This window comes from Helianthus annuus, chromosome 14, assembly GCF_002127325.2.
Source record: "Helianthus annuus cultivar XRQ/B chromosome 14, HanXRQr2.0-SUNRISE, whole genome shotgun sequence".
NCBI lineage: Eukaryota > Viridiplantae > Streptophyta > Magnoliopsida > Asterales > Asteraceae > Helianthus > Helianthus annuus.
This window is the reverse complement of record NC_035446.2, coordinates 17745472-17756854: the sequence shown is the minus strand read 5'-3', so window position 1 is coordinate 17756854 and position 11383 is coordinate 17745472. Positions and strand designations below refer to the sequence as shown.

At 31.5% G+C, this 11383-nt stretch overlaps 1 long non-coding RNA gene across 12 annotated transcripts; it reads right to left on the bottom strand.

Annotated features, from left to right (window-relative positions):
• Positions 1–7519: 7519 nt before the first annotated feature.
• On the bottom strand, positions 7520–10238 carry LOC110908174. 12 transcript variants are annotated; one of them, XR_004879950.1, is made up of 6 exons: positions 9587–10234; positions 9247–9472; positions 9007–9137; positions 8557–8614; positions 8388–8464; positions 7520–7675 (listed from the first exon to the last, which is right to left on the bottom strand). It is a non-coding gene; the product is annotated as an uncharacterized LOC110908174 (long non-coding RNA). The 12 variants fall into 12 exon arrangements; XR_004879949.1 differs by having other exon boundaries at positions 8561–8614; XR_004879951.1 differs by having other exon boundaries at positions 9058–9137.
• Between the last annotated feature and the right edge of the window lie 1145 nt (positions 10239–11383).

The window sequence follows — 11383 nt, the reverse complement described above, 5'->3', positions numbered from 1 at the left end:
TTTATTCAAGCCGTGTAATACACGGGGTTTTAAATAGATAACTTTTTAATTATTTAGTATATAAAATTAGATTTATTCAACCCCTATAATATATAGGGTTTATTAAACATATAAATTTTTATTATTTAGTAAACAAAAGTACATTTATTCAACTCGTGTAATACACAGAGTTTTTAAAAATACAACTTTTTTTATTATTTGGTGATTAAAATTACATTTATTCAACTCGTACAATACACGGGGTTCTTAAAGATATAACATTTTTATTATTTACTATACAAAATTACATTTGTTCAACCTATGTAATACATGGGGATTTTAATTTTTTTATTATTTGGAATATAAAATAAGAATGTTTCAACATGTACATACACGTGGTTTTTCAAAGATATAACTTTTTTTATTATTTAGTATACAAAGTTACATTTACTCAACCTGTGTAATACACGTGATTTTTTAAAGATAAAACTTTTTATTATTTGGTATATTAAATTACATTTATTCAACTCGTACAATACACGAGTTTCTTAAAGATATAACGTTTTTTATTATTTACTATAATAAATTACATTTGTTCAACCCGTGTAATACATGAGGTTTTTAATTTTTTTTTTATTATTTGGTATATAAATAAGAATGTTTCAACATGTACATACACGTGGTTTTTTCAAAGATATAACTTTTTTTTATTATTTAGTATACAAAATTACATTTACTCAACCTGTGTAATACACGTGGTTTTTAAAGATATAACTTTTTATTATTTGGTATATTAAATTAATTTATTCAACTCGTACAATACATGAGTTTCTTAAAGATATAACATTTTTATTATTTAATATATAATTTTTTTTTATCCAACCCGTGTAATAAACGATGGGTTAAAGATATAATATTTTATTATTTAGTATATAAAATTATATTTATTAAACTCGTGTAATACACGTGATTATAACCTAGTTATATATATTCTAAACAGCTAAATCGAAACCTAAAAAAATTAATCTAAGTGGATGCCATGGGCTATGGCCGCCCACGTCCACCAATAGTCAGAGGGAACTATTCCTGGTCATTGAATTTGTAGACATAAATAAACTATTAAAAAATTAATTTATAGATGTAGGTAATACTATTAAAAAAATTTAACACGAAATATTTTTGTAACTATAATAACAAGTTTTTCTTGATTGAGTGGTTGATATTGATAAATATAAATTTGTATTGTTATTAGAGGTTATAATGGAAAGAGTTGGATGGGGAGTGTTATTTGTCAAATGAATGTGGATTTATGCACTCAATGGTAGTACAATGGGCATAAAAAGTAGTACCAACTTGAACAGTTAATATGTGAGAATAAGTATTTTAACAATCTATACTTTTAAACATTTATAATGAAAAAAAATAACAATCTATACTATATTTATATATATATATATATATATATATATATATATATATATATATACAATATTATAAACTAAATGATACAAGTGTAAATGAGAATAAACTAAATGATACATTTTAGTTATGGTCATGGTTCAAAACTAAACTGAATCGAACAACCCTTAAAATCATCAACCCACTTAAGCCAATTATATAATAAAAAAAAAAACAATAGTTGATTTAGTTGAAAAATAATGTATTGTTAGTGATGATATGCATGAACGTATATAATACACTATTGTAGTCAATTATAAAATAAAATTAGTAATTCAGTAAACTAATCATTATGATATGTATATGAACAATTTGATTGCCGTTCAAAAAAAAATATGAACAATTTGAATTGAATAGACATATAAATGGTTTGAATTGAATGAAATGAAATTACAAATCATTTGAAGGGTTGCCAACTTCTGGCCGATCCATTTTCTTCATTACATGCAATTCAAGTCCTCGTAAATTAGACTGTTACCATTCCATAACCGACCACTAATGATGATAATTCCTGACATCTTCTGCGGCATATAATAGGTGGCCCTGGTCTTAGTTTTAGCACTCAAATGAGATCTCCTTGTCTTAACATAACGTGTTCCGATTTGGCCACCTCTTCACAAACCGCATCGAAAAACGTACGGTCGACAACAACTACCATAGAATCCACGGTCACAGTCGATGCCTTCTCCTATGTTCGTTTGAAACGTTTTGAAAGCTAGAATCGTTCATTCTGCTCGCAAGTAGTTGTCACCGCAACAATCGCTACCCCACCGCCGTTACTTATCGTCTTGAAATGTAATTAGTGTTGTATAAAAATTTATATGTTGTTAGCATGCTACAAGTCGACTGCACTTGAGTTCTCTAATTGTAAAACCAATGTTTCTCCTTTGATTTGGTGTTTTATTTGTACCTATATTTTTCTTATGGTTTCTCAGCATCAAAGTTGACGGTATTAAGTATCATGAAGGCAAAAACTAACGGTATTATTGATTCAATTCACACAAATATCTCTCTGATTTGGGTTTTATTTTCTTAGTGGCAGAATAGGTAAACCAACTGCTTCTTGAGGTTTTAAACCTTTTGTCTTATTTTACGTGTTGTGTAACTTTTTCACTACCAACGTTTTCTGTGAAGCGATGGGACAATAATAAAGGTTTAGGTTGATATGGTGTGCTTATGTTTATGCATGTTAAACTTTGTAAGTATTGATGCTTAAAGGCAAGGGATTGCATCATGCTTCCTCAGAGACTGACTGTCAACTTTCTAATGAAGAGGTCATGATATTTTTATGGATTATAAATTGTAATTCAATCTTTTTATTAAATCATATTGGAAAAATAGAATGTTGTGAATGGAAATTAATTTATTGAAATTATTATTAAACTTTTCATATAGTAAAACTCTTAAATAGAGTTTTTTATGGCATTTGATTATTTTTTATTAGGTTGTTAAGTCTCTAATTAACTAAGAATATTAACTTTCCCTCAACTCTTGTATAAATAGTAGGCATGTTTCATTTGAATAATACATGGAAAGGTAGAGATAACTTTGCTCATAGCCTTGCTCATAAAAGGAGTCGACAATAACAAAAAAATAAATAAATAAATATACTAATCAAAAACTGATTGGACCCAATGCTTATAACCTCTTAACCAAACAAAAATAGTTGAAATCCACCGGTCTGAAATACTTTTATCGAAAGTTTTGGTTAAGGTTATGACTCGAAACCAAACTAAACCGAACATTTTGTACACACCTTTAAATCACCGACCAAAATATTGCGGTTCCCGCTGCAACGCGCGGGCACCCCACTAGTAGGAGAATAATGGAAGGATAATTTTCGTCTCATAAACAATACTTACTATTTCAGCGATAAGCTCAAGTGGAATATTTTTATGTTTTATTTCACTCTATAATATATGGAATAGGCGCCAATGATCTCTAGATCAAGTGGTGGAATGCTTGTATTTCTCTTGAGAGATGCAAGTTCAACTCTCAATTGGTGCAGAGAGAGGCATTGGTGAGCAATAATAGGAGACCCAGGGAAATCTGGGTTCGATCCTTGAGCCAAACCGGTTTTACCGGTAATTTCACCGTCGTGCCTACGGACGGGTGGGTTTCCGCGTTTTTCCCGGAATTGGTGGTGGACTCGGGTTTCTCTCGGAGTACTCCGTTTGGTCCAGTGGGTTGCACGTCACCGACAACACTCCACCTCCTGATAACCAGCGAGTCGCCACCACTTAGTTTTGTTCCGTTTACCATTGCTAAGAAAGTGCGAGTGTGACAAGCCGAATTCAATGTGATCTATCGAATTTTTGTTTCTGATTTACAGTGATTTATGACGAATTTAGGAATTTTTGTTTCTGATTTACAGTGATTTATAAAGCCGTTTCTAAATTAACCAGGTGGGTATATTGTTTGTTGCTCCATTTTGGGCCAACGCGTCTAATCTCGGTTTCCTTTCAGTCAAGGTGAACATGGTATCCCCCATCATTCTCATTTACACAAGTATACCAATTGTTGAAATAATCGGTCTCGTTTCATCTCTCTGAATCTTTAATTGCATTTATGTAAACATCGTGTCTCGTCTTCATAATTTTGAAATTAAAAGAATTTAAGTAGTTTTAATTAGGGTAATGGTGTTAGTATAAGTGTGTAACGTACTCTGAGTTGAAGAATTACATATTCTTATGCAACTAATTGCTGTAGCATAGATTATAAGTAGTAATCAGAACAAATTAACCCAGCAAATTAACCCAATCTGAGCCTACGCTGAATATATGTAAGTGTTTCTTTTAATTGAATCCTTTTTTTTTTGGGTATTAAAAAGCTTACATTCTTTTTTAGAGTGAATTTTACACTATGGTATGAACAGAGGCAACATCAAAGTCTTTGATGAGAGCCATAAGCATTCATGGGCAGACTTTGTATCAACAAAATAGTCATTTGCGGGTACTTTTAGCATTAGTTTGTTTGCGAATTAACGACTATATATGTATTTCTTTCTTTTCATGATTGGTACATGCCTCGTAGCATTTGTATCAAAATTGGGTTTGGGTCGATGTGGGTGATGTTTCGTTTACTTATAAATGGGTAAATACTTGACTAATCGAAAGAACATTATCACCTTACCACGCCTACGACTCCTTGGTTGTAATGCATGGTAGGGTAATGTTATGTTTACTTACAAATAAGTCGATTTGGGTAATATTCACTGAGTTGATTGGGGTAATGTTTCGTTCCCTTGTAAATGAATCAATTATATGGGTAATGGTCATCTTTTCAAACGTGTCAAATAGAGTAAAAGAAGTCGCTCAATAGTGTTTTTTTCAATTTGAGTAAAGTTAGTTTTACTTAAAAGCCTCTTCCTACCGTTTCCTCCCATTGTGGATCTAGACGGATTACAACAAATAAAAGTTAATCAAAACTAACATGATATATTTTCATATTCGGTTACTTCTTTTTAACAATTATCAATTGTGAATGTTGAAAAGTATGTAACCTAATGACAACCAGAAGCATTGTTGCCTTTCTATGTTTTGAGCCACTTGAGGATTGAAATAATCTTTTACATTGTAGGCAACAGAAGAGGGTGTTAAATAAGAAATAATACAATTTGAAGATGAGCAGAATCATAAAAGCTATCTAAGTGTTTTGACTAATGATGGCGAAGGAGTGAGGGCTGAGGTTATCCATCGACGAAATTTTGGGTTTTGTTTTTGTATGTATTGCCAACCAAAATTGTCCTCAGTGTACTCAATCTAAAATGAAGTTGTAGGATGGTTTGCTTTCAATGTTTAATGACGAAGAAAGAGAATATCTATCTTTATATTACCATTACAATTTTACTTCTGTAAGTATAAATATTTGTTATTTTTAATCAAAGTCCAGTGTAGTTTTATTCAAAACAATTATTAGCATAACATATTATTTATATAAGCAGCCCGTGTATCACAGGGATAATTATCTTAGTTGTAATATATAATGAAATAAATTACGAAAATAAATAGATTACATATTTATTTATTTGCTAAACAAAGTTACAATCAATCTTGAATACAATATGACTGCATTAACATAAATAGCAACTCTTTTTTAATAGTAATGTTTATACATATATTAGCGCCACCTGGAGTCAAGCATTTGGGCTATAGCGGTGGCTTAGATTTGGTTGACAATGTCGGGTATGACCAAGCTAGTACCAACGAAGCTTCAGCTCCTGTTAACATTATGTCTGACAAATACTGTCGGAATTGATGGTCTCAGAAGTATTATTATGGTTTGCTTTATTGATATGTTTGTGAACATATCTAATCTTTTTGTCCTAGATGACGTCTGGAATTAGAGTTTATAAATAAACATATATAAGGAGATGTTATCTTGTTCCGGATTAATGATCTCATTACCTACTTGTGTGACCTAGTTCATTGAAACATCCAGACATAATGTTAACAGGAGCTGGCCGAGCTAGTTTATGTCTGACAAAATTGTTCAGTGAACCCGATATTCTATCCAATAATACAAGTACAGAGCATGGATGTTTCCAATGAACTAGGATAACTCCGAACCCAAAACTTACATGTATACCCAAAACTGACATGTATCTCATAAGTAGGTAATGAGATCATTAATCAGGAACAAATAACGTCTTATATGTTTATTTATCAACTCTAATTCCAGACATCATCTAGGACAAAAAGATTAGATATGTTGACAAACATATCAATAAACCAAACCATAATAATACTTCCGAGACCACCCATTCCAACAATATTGATAAATAACTGTTCTACGAACCTATCATGTTTATCAGATTCGAACAAGATCCACAAAAACTGAAGCAAAATCCTCCTTTTCATAGCATGTATCTGCTTACCAGGCTGATTCGAACACTTCGAACTGTATATTAGCATGAAGATTTTAAATAGAAACGAATTACCTTCAATTAATCACCGATCGGATTTCCCATCTTTGTCTTCGATTTCGATTTAGGGTTTCGATATGATAGATGTTAAAGAATGGAGTGTTACGGCGGATGAATTAGGTTACAGCTGCACTTGCTTCTGTATTTATGTGGATTCAGTTTTGGGCTTTTGTATTGTTGGGCTTAGTAGACAAACATGTGTACTTTAAAATTTCATTTCAAATTATAATTTATAACTACGTAACATTTATTTAATTAATTGAGTTATATGGTCGTTCAAAAAAAATTAGTTATATTAACACTTATATCATAAATCAAATTTTAATAATTTCAATCTATTTCTAATAATTTTACAACAACATAAACATGTATGGAACATGGATAGAGTTATTTATTTTTTTCTATCTTCCCTACTTAATTACCTCATACCTAAATATCTATCTTTTACAGTTAAAGATATTCTTTAATTATAGATATATTAATAAATGATAAGAATACAACAAAAATTTAAATTTTTCTTATAATTAAATATGTTCATCTAATACTAATAAAAGACTCCAAATAATGCCATATGACAGTGTTTCCTTTAATTTTATTATTATTATTATTATTATTATTATTTAATTAATTAATTAACATTCAATTTTCTAATACATAACAGATAAGATAAGTACGTAATTTAAATAATATATTTTCATAATTAACCAAAAAATTTAGAAATTAGAGATATTGTAACAAAATATATAATTAAACTGAAAACGTATATTAATAAAACTTTAAAATGTATTAAAATGTTAACATATTAAACATTATTTTGATAAATAAATTTGTATCAAGTTTTTCTTTTTAATTATTTGTCTATTCGATAAAGTAACGCAATATATTTTTATGGCCGGCTTTTATAAATTTCCATGTATGTAAAGTAATAGCTACTAAAATCTCCTACACGATACAACAGGAATTTAGTTTCAACTTTTTAAGTTGTGTAAATTTAAAATTTATTTCAATATTATTATGTTTTTCTTTAAATTTTAAAGAAAGAAATTGATATTTTCCTGATTATAGATGGTTTTAAGCAATTTTTATGTCGTATTTATCTAAAACTAGGATTAGTACCCGCCGCAATGCGGCGGGCAAACCATGCCATAATTTGCAAACTTAGACCCAAACCAAGTTAACTTGCTCATAAAGTCAAAGCCAAAAGCAAATGTAAATTAAGCTATGGCTAAAAAAACACCCAGAGTTCAAGTTTCTAATAAGTACAACATTTTGTAGCATCTGCAACTAAGACTTCAGAAGTTTTTCCATGTGGACCTGCATAAAAAAAGTATGCTAAGACACTGCTTGATAGTAAAATGCAGACAACCCGAACATAAAACAAAAGATACGAATAAAGAAAATGAATCAAAGGACTCGCTTTCAAGAGGTAATTCACTCTCCCAACTAATATCTAGCATAAATAAAAGTACATCCCAACTGATATCTAAGCCAAATAAAATTTTTTAGCATAAATAAAAGTACAATACTAAAACCCTATTTAGGGTGTAGGGAGTGGTTAGACACTTTGAATAGGTAAACTCCCAAATCACCCAATCACATAGCGACATGTCAATTGTTTACTTAATGCTCAAAAACGTTGACGGTGGTTTACCTAATGGGGTTTAGGTAAACTATTTAAAAAAAATGTGTGATTGGTTGAGAAGAATTGGACCCCACCACACACCCTCTCTCCCCCTTTCCTTCACCTTCACCGATTCGGTGAAGGTTCACCGAAATTGCAACCAAAAATCGGTAAAATGAAATCGGCAAATAGTTGGCGGTGGTCACCGAACGGCAAAAGGTGGGTTTGCCGCATCCACACCGTATACCCTTATAGATTTAAACACAATGTATAACTTAAGAAAACTATATTTTATGATCTAACTATTACATGATATAAAAAAAATAAAGAATTACATAGTAAAACATTGCAAACTACCATGGATTTATTCTTTTTAAGCATCTTTTCCAAACACAGATATCTCACCTAATCTCAAATTGTGACACCGCCTCATTATAGTTGCACCAAAGGCATGTAGGTTCAAATATTCTTTCTATCGAACGCTTTTAATCACCCAACATAGGCAAAATGCAATCAGGAAAGAGTATCAAAATCACAAATATATATATTACAACTGCGTATTATGGCTATGTACCTACTTGTTGTACATGTACATAGGCATGTGCCAGCCCATAAACAGCAGCCCTGTTCAACTTTTTAAACATACAGTCCACTTCAGTCTTCAACATTACATACACGTTATTATTTATGAACTAAGACATATATAAATTGTTACATTGACCCTAATATCATCCACATAAATTAAATTACATTTATGCAATTATAACGACAAACGGGTCAAAAGACACATTTCAGTTCTACTCAAACATCCAAAATTAATGTTTATATACTACAGTGAACATTCTATGAGATTCAAGAATCTCATTATAGAACCCATTGTAACCTCACTATGGAATCCGTACATTCCGTTTTATCTCTTTTTCATGTCTTAATACAATGGAACATATCGTTAATTCAATCCCAGACATATTAATATACTTCTACAATAAACTATAAGTTCAAATAAGTTGCACCATATGATTACCTATATGATTAATGTCATATAAGTTGGACTTTTGGAGTCATATGAACTCACCCGGACGTCTAGAACTATCGGGTGTCATCCTTGCATATAATATATATATCCTTTCCCTTCCTCCTTTCTTACTAAATAACCTAACCAGTCACCAAACATAAATTGTAACTGAAAATACCGCCGAGAAACCACCTAAAATCAGACAAATTATCAATCATGATTATCAAAAAACAAAGGAAAAGCAAGTACCTTCAAGCCAATGATGTTGTGACCTTAACAACCAAGTCATCTTCTCCGCCAATTCTCCTGCGAACACTTCCAAACACACCCTTTCTGGTGACCCGACTTGATTCCACAAAGCCATCTCTGTTTGCTGCACCCATTCCTAAATCGACACCTCACAATCCCTCTCAACTTATCATCATCCGTAACTTCTTTCACAAAATTACTTAGGCAACTCAATCAAATCTGTAAACTTTTTTTTTTGCAAAAAAAAAAAAAAAAAAAAAAACATTAGATTATATAAACAATAGATACATGATTTAACACTACTATTACATAAACAATAGTCACTGCATAGAATCGTTACCTTTTTGGCCTGTAATCTTTGGGCATCACAATAGGTTCAACCTAGCCGACATAAAGCCAGATAAACTGAATAAAGTAATCGAAACCAATCTCATAAGAATACTTCAAACAATAACATATAGTTCTGCTGAATGTATTCTAACACAGTCCTCATTATCTCGATTCGATTCAACTCTCCATAGCTAAATCTCAACCGCATAAAAGTAAAATTAAACGATAGGTAACAAACAAAAGTGATAGATCGACTTAAAAGAGATAAAAATAATGCACATGCCTTTGCTTCGTAGATACGGGACCATGATAAGCGAGAACTCTCTCGCCGTTGGAGAAGAACTTGGTGTTGGAGTTAGTGCGGCGGTGATTGGTGGCAAAATTGGCGGTATCAGAGGCTGAATCGTCTTTCGAACTCGCCATTTGCGAAGTGGCGTTCATCAATCTACTGTAACATCTTCATCACCATCATCGTCTTCCGGTTTCGTAGACGACGCAGTGAAGAGAAACGATTGCTTTGGAGATCTGATATCATGCCTACTGAAACCTGCAATTTCGTCGATGATTGGTGGCTACAGTCTACAAGTCGGTGAGACATTTGAAGGTCATTCATCTAGGGTTTGGGGAGATGAAAGATCTGATTTTGTTTTTAGTGATATAAAAGCCCAATTTTTTTTTTTAAAACACGCAAAGCGTAATGTACAACTGATTATGCACAAAAAAGTTGCAAAGTTATATAGGTTTTAATTTATTTCAATATTATTATGTTTTCCTTTAAATTTTAAAGAAAGAAATTGATATTTTCCTGATTATAGATGGTTTTAAGCAATTTTTATGTCGTATTTATCATTTTTCACTTATCTGAGATATTTCCTTAATTCAACCCGTGTAATACGCGGGTGTATATACCTTTTTAATTTATTATATGAATATCACTTAGCATTATCTTAATTCCTGTTATAATAAATGTTTTAAAAATACCATAAAAACTTTTCTTTTAGTATCGTATGTTAAAAGAATTACATTACGGTCATAAAGTTATTTCTTCTCATTATTATTAACAATATTTGATAATTTGATAATTTGTTATGATGATGTGAAATTATTTATAAAACAAAATATGAAGATAATGGGTAGATGCGTGGTTAGGTTATTGCTATGAATATTGTTCATATTTAGGGCCGTAAACGAACCGAACGAACACGAACAAGGCCTCGTTCGTGTTCGTCCGTTAAGGAAATAAATGTGTTCACGAACGGTTCATGAACACTTACCGAACGAGATTTTGTGTTCGTGTTCGTTCATTAAGGAAATGAGCGTGTTCGCGAACGGTTCACGAACACAAATAAATTTGGCGAACACGACGAAGGATAAAGATAGATGGCCCGGAGAGTAGCACTCGAACTTGAATCCCTTATTGTGGAACAGGGGTCGATCGTATTCACCGATGTAAATAATGAGAAATGAAAGGGAAATACTGCGTAAACAAGGTGAAAGAGGGTTTCCTAGTTTAATTGTTAGGGTAATAAAATAAATAAAAGTTTAATAATATAAAAAGCACACATAAGATATATGTAAGTACGAAGATCTTCGATTAAAGTACGAACATAAAAGACAGCAAATCAACGAATGTTCATAAACACGTGCATGAACACCTTACCGAACGTTTACGAACACAATCGAACGAATGTGACCTCTGTTCATGTTCGTTCATTTAACTAATCGAACAGAATTTTTTGTTCATGTTCGTTCGTTTATTAAACGAACGAACATAAACGAACTTCCCGCCGAACGGTTCACGAACTAT